Source organism: Chenopodium album, chromosome 8 (assembly GCF_948465745.1).
Source record: "Chenopodium album chromosome 8, dcCheAlbu1.1, whole genome shotgun sequence".
Classification (NCBI taxonomy): Eukaryota; Viridiplantae; Streptophyta; class Magnoliopsida; order Caryophyllales; family Amaranthaceae; genus Chenopodium; species Chenopodium album.
In genome coordinates this window covers 3408862-3421688 of record NC_137841.1, presented here as the reverse complement: position 1 = coordinate 3421688, position 12827 = coordinate 3408862, and the positions used below count along the sequence as shown (strand labels likewise).

Genomic DNA, 12827 nt, shown 5'->3' with positions numbered 1-12827 from the left:
TTTACAATAATCCAGGATAAATTATTTGTTAAATTGACATTTTGAAAACTAATTTCAAGGTGTGACATGAGACTTTCTCCAAACATTTTGGAAACAACACAAAAGGTATGCATGCATAATAATATACAATATTTAATTGATTTTTCTTGCCATCAAAAGAACTACTTGTGTAACACTACATTTATTCATGTATTATATAGAATCATTTATTCAAACTGCATAGAAATCTTCAATCCTTATTCATATACTACCATAAAAAAAACTTACTGTATTTAACATGAAATTCTAGTAAATTTGTGATCCAAAATTGGATTTTATTTCTTTGACAGTGCTTGAATCAACTTGAAAAGTTTTTGTCAAAACATAATCAGAAATTGAAGGTTGTGAGGCAAATAAAGTTGCGGGTAAAACCACTGTCCCTGGATTTTGGCTATTGAAAGATGTTATAATCACTGCCTTCTTTTCCCCCACATTCTTCTGAAAATGGACTAACCCTCTAGGGATCAGATACATCTCCCCGAGAAGCATCACCTTGGAGTAGAAACACGTTCCCTGTAGTCACAAACCTGACTAGAACTTTTCCTTTGATCACTACCCCACCTTCAGTTGCTCGTGGGTGAGAGTGAGGCAGGTTTAATCCATTAGGAGCAAGATCAACCCGATTCATTGACAATCAAAGAAGAAATCTTCGGAGGTGACCTTTTTGGTAGGCTTGCAAGGGAAGCTAGCAAATTAAACGAGGGAGAGGTGTTTAGTTCTGCCACGCAGAAGTCTAATAAAAGATCAGGATCAGCTGCCTGGGAGAGAAAAGGAGCAATCAAGAAAACTACAATGCAAAGTAGAGCAGTCATGATTATGTATAATTCTCCGAAGGGAGAGTTTGTTTTGTACTATATTTGATATCCGAAGACTGTGTTTAAATAGCTCAATAAAACGTGAATTTATCAAAGGAAGGTAAAATATATAATTATGCAGTTAGATAGCTGAGAATGATGTTTATACATAGAAAATATAACATTGCTGAGAGGAGAAAAACAAAAAAAAAAAAAGTAAATTTTTAGCAGTAGCTGTTGTAGACTTGGTCATTAATTAGCTAGACTAATTCACTTGCTGAACATGGAATAAGGTCATATCTTGCTTATAATTAATATGGCAATCGCGCATCAACCTAGAGCAGATTCCGGGAATGATGTTGATTGAGTTAGTAAATAAATCTTCGATGTCAGAGATGTTAAGCAACTGTGTACAAATGACTGTTATTATTACGGAGTAGTTTGTTCTTATATTGAGCAACAACATTTATCCTAGTGATAGGACAGATTTAGATTGATGTTAAAACTTCAGTGAATTTCAGCTTGAAGTTCACTAAAAGGAGAAAATTCACTTTTACTAAAAAAATAATAAATAAAGAAAAAAAAACTCACTTTTTTTTTTTGACGTCTTGTAGTGCCCCATGATAATTTAATTTACTCCGCACTAATATACTACTTCCATTTTAACACCTAATCGATGCAAATATTTTAAAGGAAAATTTGTCAAAAAAAACCTTATAAAAGCTCGGTTTTGTCAAAAAAAAAAACCTTATAAAACAATTTTTGCAAAAAAAAAACCATTTTGTGCAAATTTTTGTAAAAAGAAACCAGAATTTCTTAATTATTACAAATATATCCAATTAGTCTTTAATCCTCCTAAATTATCCTCTAAACTGAACACTTAGCCATTTAATAATGAAATTAATTTTTTTAAAAAAAACAAAAACAAAAACCAACCCCCACCACCAGCCCAACTACCCCTCCCCAACCGCCACCCCTTCCGGCCTCCCCCCTCCCCCTCGCCGGCGGCGGCCGGCGACCCCACCCCCCTTCATTTCCCCCTCTCACGCATCCCCACCCCCACCCATTTTCCCTTTTTCGTTTTTCCCACCACCCTTAAATTGAAACCACCCCTTCCACCTTATTCCCACGGCCGGAAAACGGCCGCCCTCCCCATCCCCCACCTTCAATTGAGCCCCTACCCCAAAACAGACACCTCTTAACCCAAAACCACCACCCTTAATTTACAAGATGAAAACTCTACCAGATTATACACTCCTAAACCTAAATTTACAAACTACAATCCATGTCAAAAAAAGGTTTTGCTACCAAAAATGAGTCACAAATCAATAACAAGAATAGCAGTCAAATCTTGCAAAACTATCAGAAGCAACAAACAGAGCAAGAATATCAAGAATCAAACCCAGAATCAACACAGCGAGCAGCCCCAACAAAAGCCAAATAGACCACACAACAGCCGGAACAAGGATGAAAAGCCATAAAGCAACCTGGAGTAAAAAAAAAAAAAACAACCATGAGACAGGGGCCAAGGTTTCTTAGTGAATGACTTAAAAAATACAAATACACAGTGTAAGAATAAATACCTACCAAGCTACTCATATATGAACCTTATTGGTTTTAAGATCCTTCCACTTAATTCATTGTGCAAAATCAAGGTTTCTTTGTATTTTTCTGCATATTAGAGCTTACAGTCAGCAGGTTCCCTAACCCAATCCATTCGTTGACTAACAAAATCGTAACAGACCATCCTCTTAACACGATCTCGCATATTAAACTCCGCCCAAGTCAGTATATAGAGTTTCTCATTGTATGCTTCATCAAAAATGACTTTCACACGTGCTGGGTTCATGACATAATTGTGTAACTCTGTAGTTGTTAGAAAACTGCTAAAAACATTCCAATAATAGCCTCTCACTTTAGATTTCCTAACCCACATGACCGTCCTCAATGGGGAAAACCCAATCAAACCTAATTTCCCCCCAAAAGTGAACAAGTGAGGCAACATTTCATGCTCCGGAAGCTCCATTTTATGAAACATTTCATTCACATATTGAAAACATACCACAAACTTCATCCCATTCATCTCCATCAACCAATTCGAGGTTGATTCCTTTTCAAAATAAAGAGGTGGTATAAGGTTCCACACTCTTTTTTTGTTTGAAAAAATTTCAGCTCTATAATCTGTCCTGTTAGAATTGGTAAGTACTGCCACGACTTTGCATTCATTTGTGGAAGGAACGAATCCAATCGCGAACCTAGATCTTAAGTGCACTAAAGGGCGGACATTATAATCCGAAATTGATGACAACCTAAGACACATGTTTGTTACCAAGTTGCATATGTGCAGCTGACCTATCCCAAAATCACGAAAAGCCTTGATATCCTCAAAGAGGTGTAATCCACATGCATAATCCTTCATCTTCATACCACCAGTGGTTTCCTGATGACTTGCCTCATTTAAGACCTTATGCCAGCTTAACGAGTAGTTAAGGCATCTGTACTGTACAGGTCCTCCAGCATTGTAACTCTCAACGGTAAAAATTTTATGCGCTTTATACACACTGTAATGTAGCTTTGCAAAATCCTCTGCATCTACAATCTTCTTCAGATACGGGCACACTTCTCGACAGATTAAAAGTTCCTCCACACTAAGCCTACAGAGAATTCCTTCCTCTAGTATCATAATTGGAAGAGATAAAAATCTCTTTTCCAGACAGAGCATACAAAGAGAGAAAGTGACAGAGAGAAAGTGTGAGAGAGAACAGTTGAGAGAATGAGATTGATGATGAAAGAGCAACAGGCAGACAGAGAGACTGAGATAGTAGTAGATGAAAGAATCAGATATAGAGAAGTGAGACAAAACCCAGACCCCACAACCCAATACAACAGCCCGTTTGCCCCACACTCACAACCCAAACCCAAATCCCACACCCACAAACCCACAACCCAAACCCAAAACCCACACCCACAAACCCACAACCCTAACCCAAAACCCACACTCACAACCCAAACCAAAAACCCACACCCACAAACCCACAACCCAAACCCATAGCCCACAACCCAGACCCACACCTCACAACCCAAATCAACAGCCCGTTTGCCCCACAACCTACCACCAAAACTCACAACCCAAACCCAAACACACACTCACAACCCAAACCCAAAACCTACAAACACACAAACCACAAACTTCATCCCATTTTATGAAACATTTTATTCACATATTGAAAACATACCACAAACTTCATCCCATTCATCTCCATCAACCAATTCGAGGTTGATTCCTTTTTACAATAAAGTGGAAAATCTAATTTTAAATTGTCTATAATCCCATTCATCTCCAACAAGTGAGGCTTTGGTATAAGGTTCCACACTCTATTTTTGTTTGAAAAAATTTCAGCTCTATAATCTGTCTTGTTAGAATTGGTAAGTACTGCCACGACTTTGCATTCATTTGTGGAAGGAACGAATCCAATCGCGAACCTAGATCTTAAGTGCACTAAAGGGCGGACATTATAATCCGAAATTGATGGCAACCTAAGACACATGTTTGTTACCAAGTTGCATATGTGCAGCTGACCTATCCCAAAATCACGAAAAGCCTTGATATCCTCAAAGAGGTGTAATCCACATGCATAATCCTTCATCTTCATACCACCAGTGGTTTCCTGATGATTTGCCTCATTTAAGACCTTACGCCAGCTTAACGAGTAGTTAAGGCATCTGTACTGTACAGGTCCTCCAGCATTGTAACTCTCAACGGTAAAAACTTTATGCGCTTTATACACACTGTAATGTAGCTTTGCAAAATCCTCTGCATCTACAATCTTCTTCAGATACGGGCACACTTCTCGACAGATTAAAAGTTCCTCCACACTAAGCTTACAGAGAAACCTTCCTCTAGTATCATAATTGGAAGAGATAAAAACCTCTTTTCCAGACAGAGCAGACAAAGAGAGAAAGTGACAGAGAGAAAGTGTGAGAGAGAACAGTTGAGAGAATGAGATTGATGATGAAAGAGCAACAGGCAGATAGAGAGACTGAGATAGTAGTAGATGAAAGAATCAGATATAGAGAAGTGAGACAGAACCTAGACCCCAAAACCCAATACAACAGCCCGTTTGCCCCACACTCACAACCAAAACCCAAAACCCACACCCACAACCCAAACCCAAAACCCACACCCACAAACCCACACCCACATACCCACAACCCAAAACCAAAACCCACACTCACAACCCAAACCCAAAACCCACACCCACAAACCCACAACCCAAACCCATAGCCCACAACCCAGACCCACACCTCACAACCCAGAACAACAGCCCGTTTGCCCCACAACCTACAACCCAAACTCACAACCCAAACCCAAACACACACTCACAACCCAAACCCAAAACCCACAAACACACAAACCACAAACTTCATCCCATTTTATGAAACATTTCATTCACATATTGAAAACATACCACAAACTTCATCCCATTCATCTCCATCAACCAATTCGAGGTTGATTCCTTTTTACAATAAAGTGGAAAATCTGATTTTAAATTGTCTATAATCCCATTCATCTCCAACAAGTGAGGCTTTGGTATAAGGTTCCACACTCTATTTTTGTTTGAAAAAATTTCAGCTCTATAATCTGTCTTGTTAGAATTGGTAAGTACTGCCACGACTTTGCATTCATTTGTGGAAGGAACGAATCCAATCGCGAACCTAGATCTTAAGTGCACTAAAGGGCGGACATTATAATCCGAAATTGATGGCAACTGTTGAGTCACTTAAGGTTTTGAGTGATGACAAACAGCTGACTAGCTGGTTCTTGTTGGTTTTATATCATATCAACTGACATTTTGAACAGGAACAGCTATCCCAAGTACTTGAGGCAATATGAAGTCCTTTTGAATCAAAGCATTCAAGAAATATGTATCAGAATGTTCTATCAAGGAAGGCCGTCAAGACTTGAAGATTATGAAGTCTCTCAGATTAGGATAGTTGATCTTTGTAGTCTTTATAATGTTAAGTGTGCATGGATGTTTGTACGTAAGCTATCTGTATCCCTTACTTAGAATATTTAGTGTTGTAGAGATCAGGAAAAGTTGACCTGATCTCTAGGACACTAACAGGTTAGGAAACAGTTGCTTCGTAGCTTGTTTCGTGAACCTGGACATTAGTTCAGTAAATATTTTCTGGAATATATATTTCCTATCCTTAGAGAATATTTACTAAACTAATTGATTCAGTTTATGCAGAGTTGGAGATGAATTATTTCGCATATAACTTAGAATATATTATTCTACCCATTTATGGAAAGTAGAATAATATCTTAGAATATCTCTTATTTACAAAATAAAAGATATTCTATTTTCCTAAGTTATGATCTGAAAAGATCACGAAAGAATTCATCTCCCAACCTTATAAAAGCATAAACTCGATCAGAATTTCGAGTGAGCTTTTCTGAAAAACTTCTTTATCTTTGAAAGCTCGAAATACACTCTAAGGGAAATAGTTAGTTCATCTCTTACAAACTATTTATGCACACAGTAAGAAATGTTTTGTAATTATCTCTTGTAAGCTTTGAGTGGAAGCATTTAGAGGGAAACAAAGGGTTTGTATTGAATCACTAAGAGGTTAGTGATTGGGTAGCATTTACGAGTGTGAGTGCAAGTGCTTGTGAGTTCAAGTGCGAAGTGACACCTAGAGTTAGGTGTGGGGATCACGAGTGTGATCATTTGTAATTGCTTTTGTTTTTCAGAGTTGATTAATAAAAGTAATTAGGGTAGTGGAGGACGTAGGCTCAGAGTTGAGCTGAACCTCGTTAAATCTTTGTGTTGATTATTTATTGAATTTTCTGTTTCCGCTGCAGGACCAGTTCATCACCTGGTCCCCTTACATAAATAGAGAAGAAAATCCAATAATTCTTAACACTGCCCTGTACTCAATTCAACCCCCCCCCCCCTTCTTGAGTACCAGCTGCACTTTCAGCAACCTAAGACACATGTTTGTTACCAAGTTGCATATGTGCAGCTGACCTATCCCAAAATTACGAAAAGCTCTGATATCCTCAAAGAGGTGTAATCCACATGCATAATCCTTCATCTTCATACAACTAGTGGTTTCCTGATGACTTGCCTCATTTAAGACCTTATGCCAGCTTAACGAGTAGTTAAGGCATTTGTACTGTACAGGTCCTCCAGCATTGTAACTCTCAACGGTAAAAATTTTATGCGCTTTATACACACTGTAATGTAGCTTTGCAAAATCCTCTGCATCTACAATCTTCTTCAGATACGGGCACACTTCTCGACAGATTAAAAGTTCCTCCACACTAAGCTTACAGAGAATTCCTTCCTATAGTATCATAATTGGAAGAGATAAAAACCTCTTTACCAGACAGAGCAGACAAAGAGAGAAAGTGACAGAGAGAAAGTGTGAGAGAGAACAGTTGAGAGAATGAGATTGATGATGAAAGAGCAACAGGCAGATAGAGAGACTGAGATAGTAGTAGATGAAAGAATCAGATATAGAGAAGTGAGAGAGAACCCAGACCCCAAAACCCAATACAACAGCCCGTTTGCCCCACACTCACAACCCGAACCCAAAACCCACACCCACAAACCCACAACCCAAACCCAAAACCCACACCCACAAACCCACAACCCAAACCCAAAACCAACACCCACAAACCCACAACCCAAACTCAAAACCCACACTCACAACCCAAACCCAAAACCCACACCCATAAACGCACAACCCAAACCCACACAACCCAGACCCACATCTCACAACCCAGAACAACAGCCCGTTTGCCCCACAACCTACAACCCAAACTCACAACCCAAACCCAAACACACACTCACAACCCAAACCCAAAACCCACAAACACACAAACCAAAAACTTCATCCCATTTTATGAAACATTTCATTCACATATTGAAAACATACCACAAACTTCATCCCATTCATCTCCATCAACCAATTCGAGGTTGATTCCTTTTTACAATAAAGTGGAAAATCTGATTTTTTATTGTCTATAATCCCATTCATCTCCAACAAGTGAGGCTTTGGTATAAGGTTCCACACTCTATTTTTGTTTTAAAAAATTTCAGCTCTATAATCTGTCTTGTTAGAATTGGTAAGTACTGCCACGACTTTGCATTCATTTGTGGAAGGAACGAATCCAATCGCGAACCTAGATCTTAAGTGCACTAAAGGGCGGACATTATAATCCGAAATTGATGGCAACCTAAGACACATGTTTGTTACCAAGTTGCATATGTGCAGCTGACCTATCCCAAAATTACGAAAAGCCCTGATATCTTTAAAGAGGTGTAATCCACATGCATAATCCTTCATCTTCATACCGCCAGTGGTTTCCTGATGACTTGCCTCATTTAAGACCTTATGCCAGCTTAACGAGTAGTTAAGGCATTTGTACTGTACAGGTCCTCCAGCATTGTAACTCTCAACGGTAAAAATTTTATGCGCTTTATACACACTGTAATGTAGCTTTGCAAAATCCTGTACATCTACAATATTCTTCAAATACGGGCACACTTCTCGACCGATTAAAAGTTCCTCCACACTAAGCTTACAGAGAATTCCTTCCTCTAGTATCATAATTGGAAGAGATAAAAGCCTCTTTTCCAGACAGAGCAAACAAAGAGAGAAAGTGACAGAGAGAAAGTGTGAGAGAGAACAGTTAAGAGAATGAGATTGATGATGAAAGAGCAATAGGCAGATAGAGAGACTGAGATAGTAGTAGATGAAAGAATCAGATATAGAGAAGTGAGACAAAACCCAGACCCCACAACCCAATACAACAGCCCGTTTGCCCCACACTCACAACTCAAACCCAAAACCCACACCCACAAACCCACAACCCAAACCCGAAACCCACACCCACAAACCCACAACCCAAACCCAAAACCCACACTCACAACCCAAACCCAAAACCCACACCCACAAACCCACACCCACAACCCAAACCCAAAACCCACACCCACAAACCCACAACCCAAACCCATAGCCCACAACCCAGACCCACAACTCACAACCCAGAACAACAGCCCATTTGCCCCACAACCTACAACCCAAACTCACAACCCAAACCCAAACACACACTCACAACCCAAACCCAAAACCCACAAACACACAAACCACAAACTTCATCCCATTTTATGAAACATTTTATTCACATATTGAAAACATACCACAAACTTCATCCCATTCATCTCCATCAACCAATTCGAGGTTGATTCTTTTTCAAAATAAAGTGGAAAATCTGATTTTAAATTGTCTACTACCCAAACTCACAACCCAAACCCAAACACACACTCACAACCCAAACCCAAAACCCACAAACACACAAACCACATTCACAACCCACAAACCCACACCCACAAACCACAAATTCAATTCAATTCGCATAATTCAATCAAATTTGCATAAAAACAGAGCATGTAGAAATCAACAAGTTAGAACCCACAAACCCATAAATCCAAACTGTTAAAATATAACTGAATAAAAAAAAAAGAATTTGAAAAAATTGAGCATACTGAGTGGTTGGTGCTGATGTCGGAAATGGTGGTGGAAGCCATGAATGTCCACGTATGAATGGAGAGAACCACAAAAAGATAGAGGAGAGAAAGAGAGGAAAAATGGTGGTGATCAGAGAAGGGAGAAAAGAGAGAAAATAACGCCGGAAAATTAAGGTCGGTGTTTGAGTTGAGTTGTGGAGGGAGGAGAAAATACAAGTTTTTGAAGCTGAGATACTTGCATTCCATCTCATGGGGGTACGCTCGTCATTTTGCAACTAATAGTATGGGTAAATAATAAGACATTGTACTCGTTCAGGTTTTACGCCAAATCAAATATCAGCGTTAACAAGGCCGTTAGTTGCTGTTAACTGGAGGAATTTGGCGTTAGTTTGCAAACGGACCCCCGTTTTATCCTTTTTTTTTTACCGACCCCCGTTTTATCCTTTCCTTTCAGAAGAAAAATTCATAAGGGACGAGTGAATTGGGGGAAATTGAACCCTAATTCATAAGGGACGACTGAGTTGGGAGAAATTGAACCCTAACTTTCAGCTGGGACGGCTGAATTGGGGGAAATTGTAAAGCAAAGACTGAATTGGGGAGAACGGTCTGATAGGGCAGCTACGAAAGGGAGAAAGCTGTGGTTGTTTGCGACTACGAAAGGAAGGTCTGGTCTGGTCGTTGTTACCGTCTGTTGCTTGTTGTTGTAGTCGCCATAGGACTACTTGTCGACCTTCTGTGTATAAGGTAAATACTATGCTGTTATGCTGGAGTTTTAATTGTAGAATTTGTATTTCAATTCACGAATGTTTCTCTTTGCTTGGGGGATATGAATTAATTAATGGAATTACTTAGTGGAATTGTAACAAATTGCTAGGTAGGGTTTTAGTTGCGTACTCTGTAATTCTGGATTTGTGGAATGTTTATTTCAATTTAATGAATGTTTGTCTTTGCTGGGGGAAGGGGAAGGGGAAGGGGAAGGTCAATTAATGGATTTACTTACTGGAAATGTAATAACATTTTTACAATAATTGTTTTGGAATTGCAACCTAGGGTTCTTTAGCGTATTCTTTAATTATGGAATATGAATACCTGGATTTTGATTTTTTGTTACAGTAATTAATGACTTAGTACTGGAGTTTGATTTACATTGAAAAGTAACTGATGATGTAAAAGTTGTGGAATTGTTATATGGGAGGGTATGTTGCAATCAGTCTATGGTTTTAATTTGCAATGTAGGAATAACAATTAAAAAGTTGTGGAATTGTTATCATGGGAGGGTACGTTGCAGTCAGTCTATGGTTTCAATTTCAAGTTTCTTGCAAATTAGGAATTACAATTAAAAATTTGTGGAATTGTTATCATGGGTGATAATATCCTTGGAGAGTGGTTAAGATTTTAATTGTGAAGTGTAGATTTCAATGCTTGATTATACTGAATTACCGCAATTCTTTTTAGGTATTTGATTTATGGGGTTTGAATATGATGTTTGTTTAAGTTCTGATAACATAATGAGGACATTTATGTGGGCCGTACTCATATATCTTACTCTTTATTGAAAATTTGGACACTACACTAGCTTTCTAAATATGTCGGATGGAGGAGCTGTTGTGAGTGGCAAGAGGAAAAGAGGTGATGATTTGGTAATGGATAGGAATCCAAAAAATGATATAATGGTAATATGTTCTAAGTATGTCCTCATTTTATCCAAGTATGATGTTGGCACAAGCTGCGAGAGAATTAGCAGCAGCCACAGGAGGGGGAGAAGGAGGTCCACAATCAGAGTGGTTACATATGCAATTAGGTGGATATTTCGAACGAACATCATGATTTCTTGTAAACGATCAATTCGGTGCCTTAGCACATAATCAGCGAACTCTGCCTATATCAATCTACTGTTTGGGTGGGGATGTTTATCTCTATATTTCGTTTTCCTTGATTTGTAATACAAGAGTACTTCCTTCTTCTGTAGAAAGTATTCATTGTAACCTTCAGCCCTGTTGTATGACCTTCTAACTAGTACCCAAAGACTGAAGAGTCCTAGGTTGCTGAAAGTGTTCAATCTGTATAACCATGATAATTATGTTTCTAAGGAAATTCTTATATTATAACAACTTTATTGTCATATATGGTCTTTCTAATTTGTGTGCAAATTTGGAGTTAGGGTTCTTAATCTCTTCAAACATAATTAGAAATTGGTTGATCATAAAGAGGGCAAAGTATTGTCATTGTATGAGACAGTTTTACAATAATTCAGGATAAATTATTTGTTAAATTGACATTTTGAAAACTAATTTCAAGGTGTGACATGAGACTTTCTCCAAACATTTTGGAAACAACACAAAAGGTATGCATGCATAATAATATACAGTATTTAATTGATTTTTCTTGCCATCAAAAGAACTACTTGTGTAACACTACATTTATTCATGTATTATATAGAATCATTTATTCAAACTGCATAGAAATCTTCAATCCTTATTCACATACTACCATAAAAAAACTTACTGTATTTAAAATGAACTTCTAGTAAATTTGTGATCCAAAATTGGATTTTATTTCTTTGACAGTGCTTGAATCAACTTGAAAAGTTTGTGTCAAAACATGATCAGGAGTTGAAGGTTGTGAGGCAATAAAGTTGTGGGTAAAACCACTGTCCCTGGATTTTGGCTATTGAAAGATGTTATAATCACTGCCTTCTTTTCCCCCACATTCTTCTGAAAATGGACTAACCCTCTAGGGATCAGATACATCTCCCCGGGAAGCATCACCTTGGAGTAGAAACACGTTCCCTGTAGTCACAAACCCGACTAGAACTTTTCCTTTGATCACTACCCCACCTTCAGTTGCTCGTGGGTGAGAGTGAGGCGGGTTTAATCCATTAGGAGCAAGATCAACCCGATTCATTGACAATCAAAGAAGAAATCTTCGGAGGTGACCTTTTTGGTAGGCTTGCAAGGGAAGCTAGCAAATTAAACAAGGGAGAGGTGTTTAGTTCTGCCACGCAGAAGTCTAATAAAAGATCAGGATCAGCTGCCTGGGAGAGAAAAGGAGCAATCAAGAAAACTGCAATGCAAAGTAGAGCAGTCATGATTATGTATAATTATCCGAAGGGAGAGTTTGTTTTGTACTATATTTGATATCCGAAGACTGTGTTTAAATAGCTCAATAAAATGTGAATTTGTCAAAGGAAGGTAAAATATATAATTATGCAGTTAGATAGCTGAGAATGATGTTTATACATAGAAAATATAACATTGCTGAGAGGAGAAAAACAAAAAAAAAAAAAAAGTAAATTTTTAGCAGTAGCTGTTGTAGAATTGGTCATTAATTAGCTAGACTAATTCACTTGCTGAACATGGAATAAGGTCATATCTTGCTTATAATTAATATGGCAATCGCGCATCAACCTAGAGCAGGTTCCGGGAATGATGTTGATTAAGTTAGTAAATAAATC

At 38.2% G+C, this 12827-nt stretch overlaps 2 pseudogenes; both read right to left on the bottom strand.

Annotated features, from left to right (window-relative positions):
• Window positions 1–285: 285 nt before the first annotated feature.
• LOC145642614 (germin-like protein subfamily T member 2 pseudogene) lies at window positions 286–851 on the bottom strand (annotated as a pseudogene).
• Window positions 852–11896: 11045 nt separating this feature from the next.
• On the bottom strand, window positions 11897–12461 carry LOC145642613 (germin-like protein subfamily T member 2 pseudogene; annotated as a pseudogene).
• Between the last annotated feature and the right edge of the window lie 366 nt (window positions 12462–12827).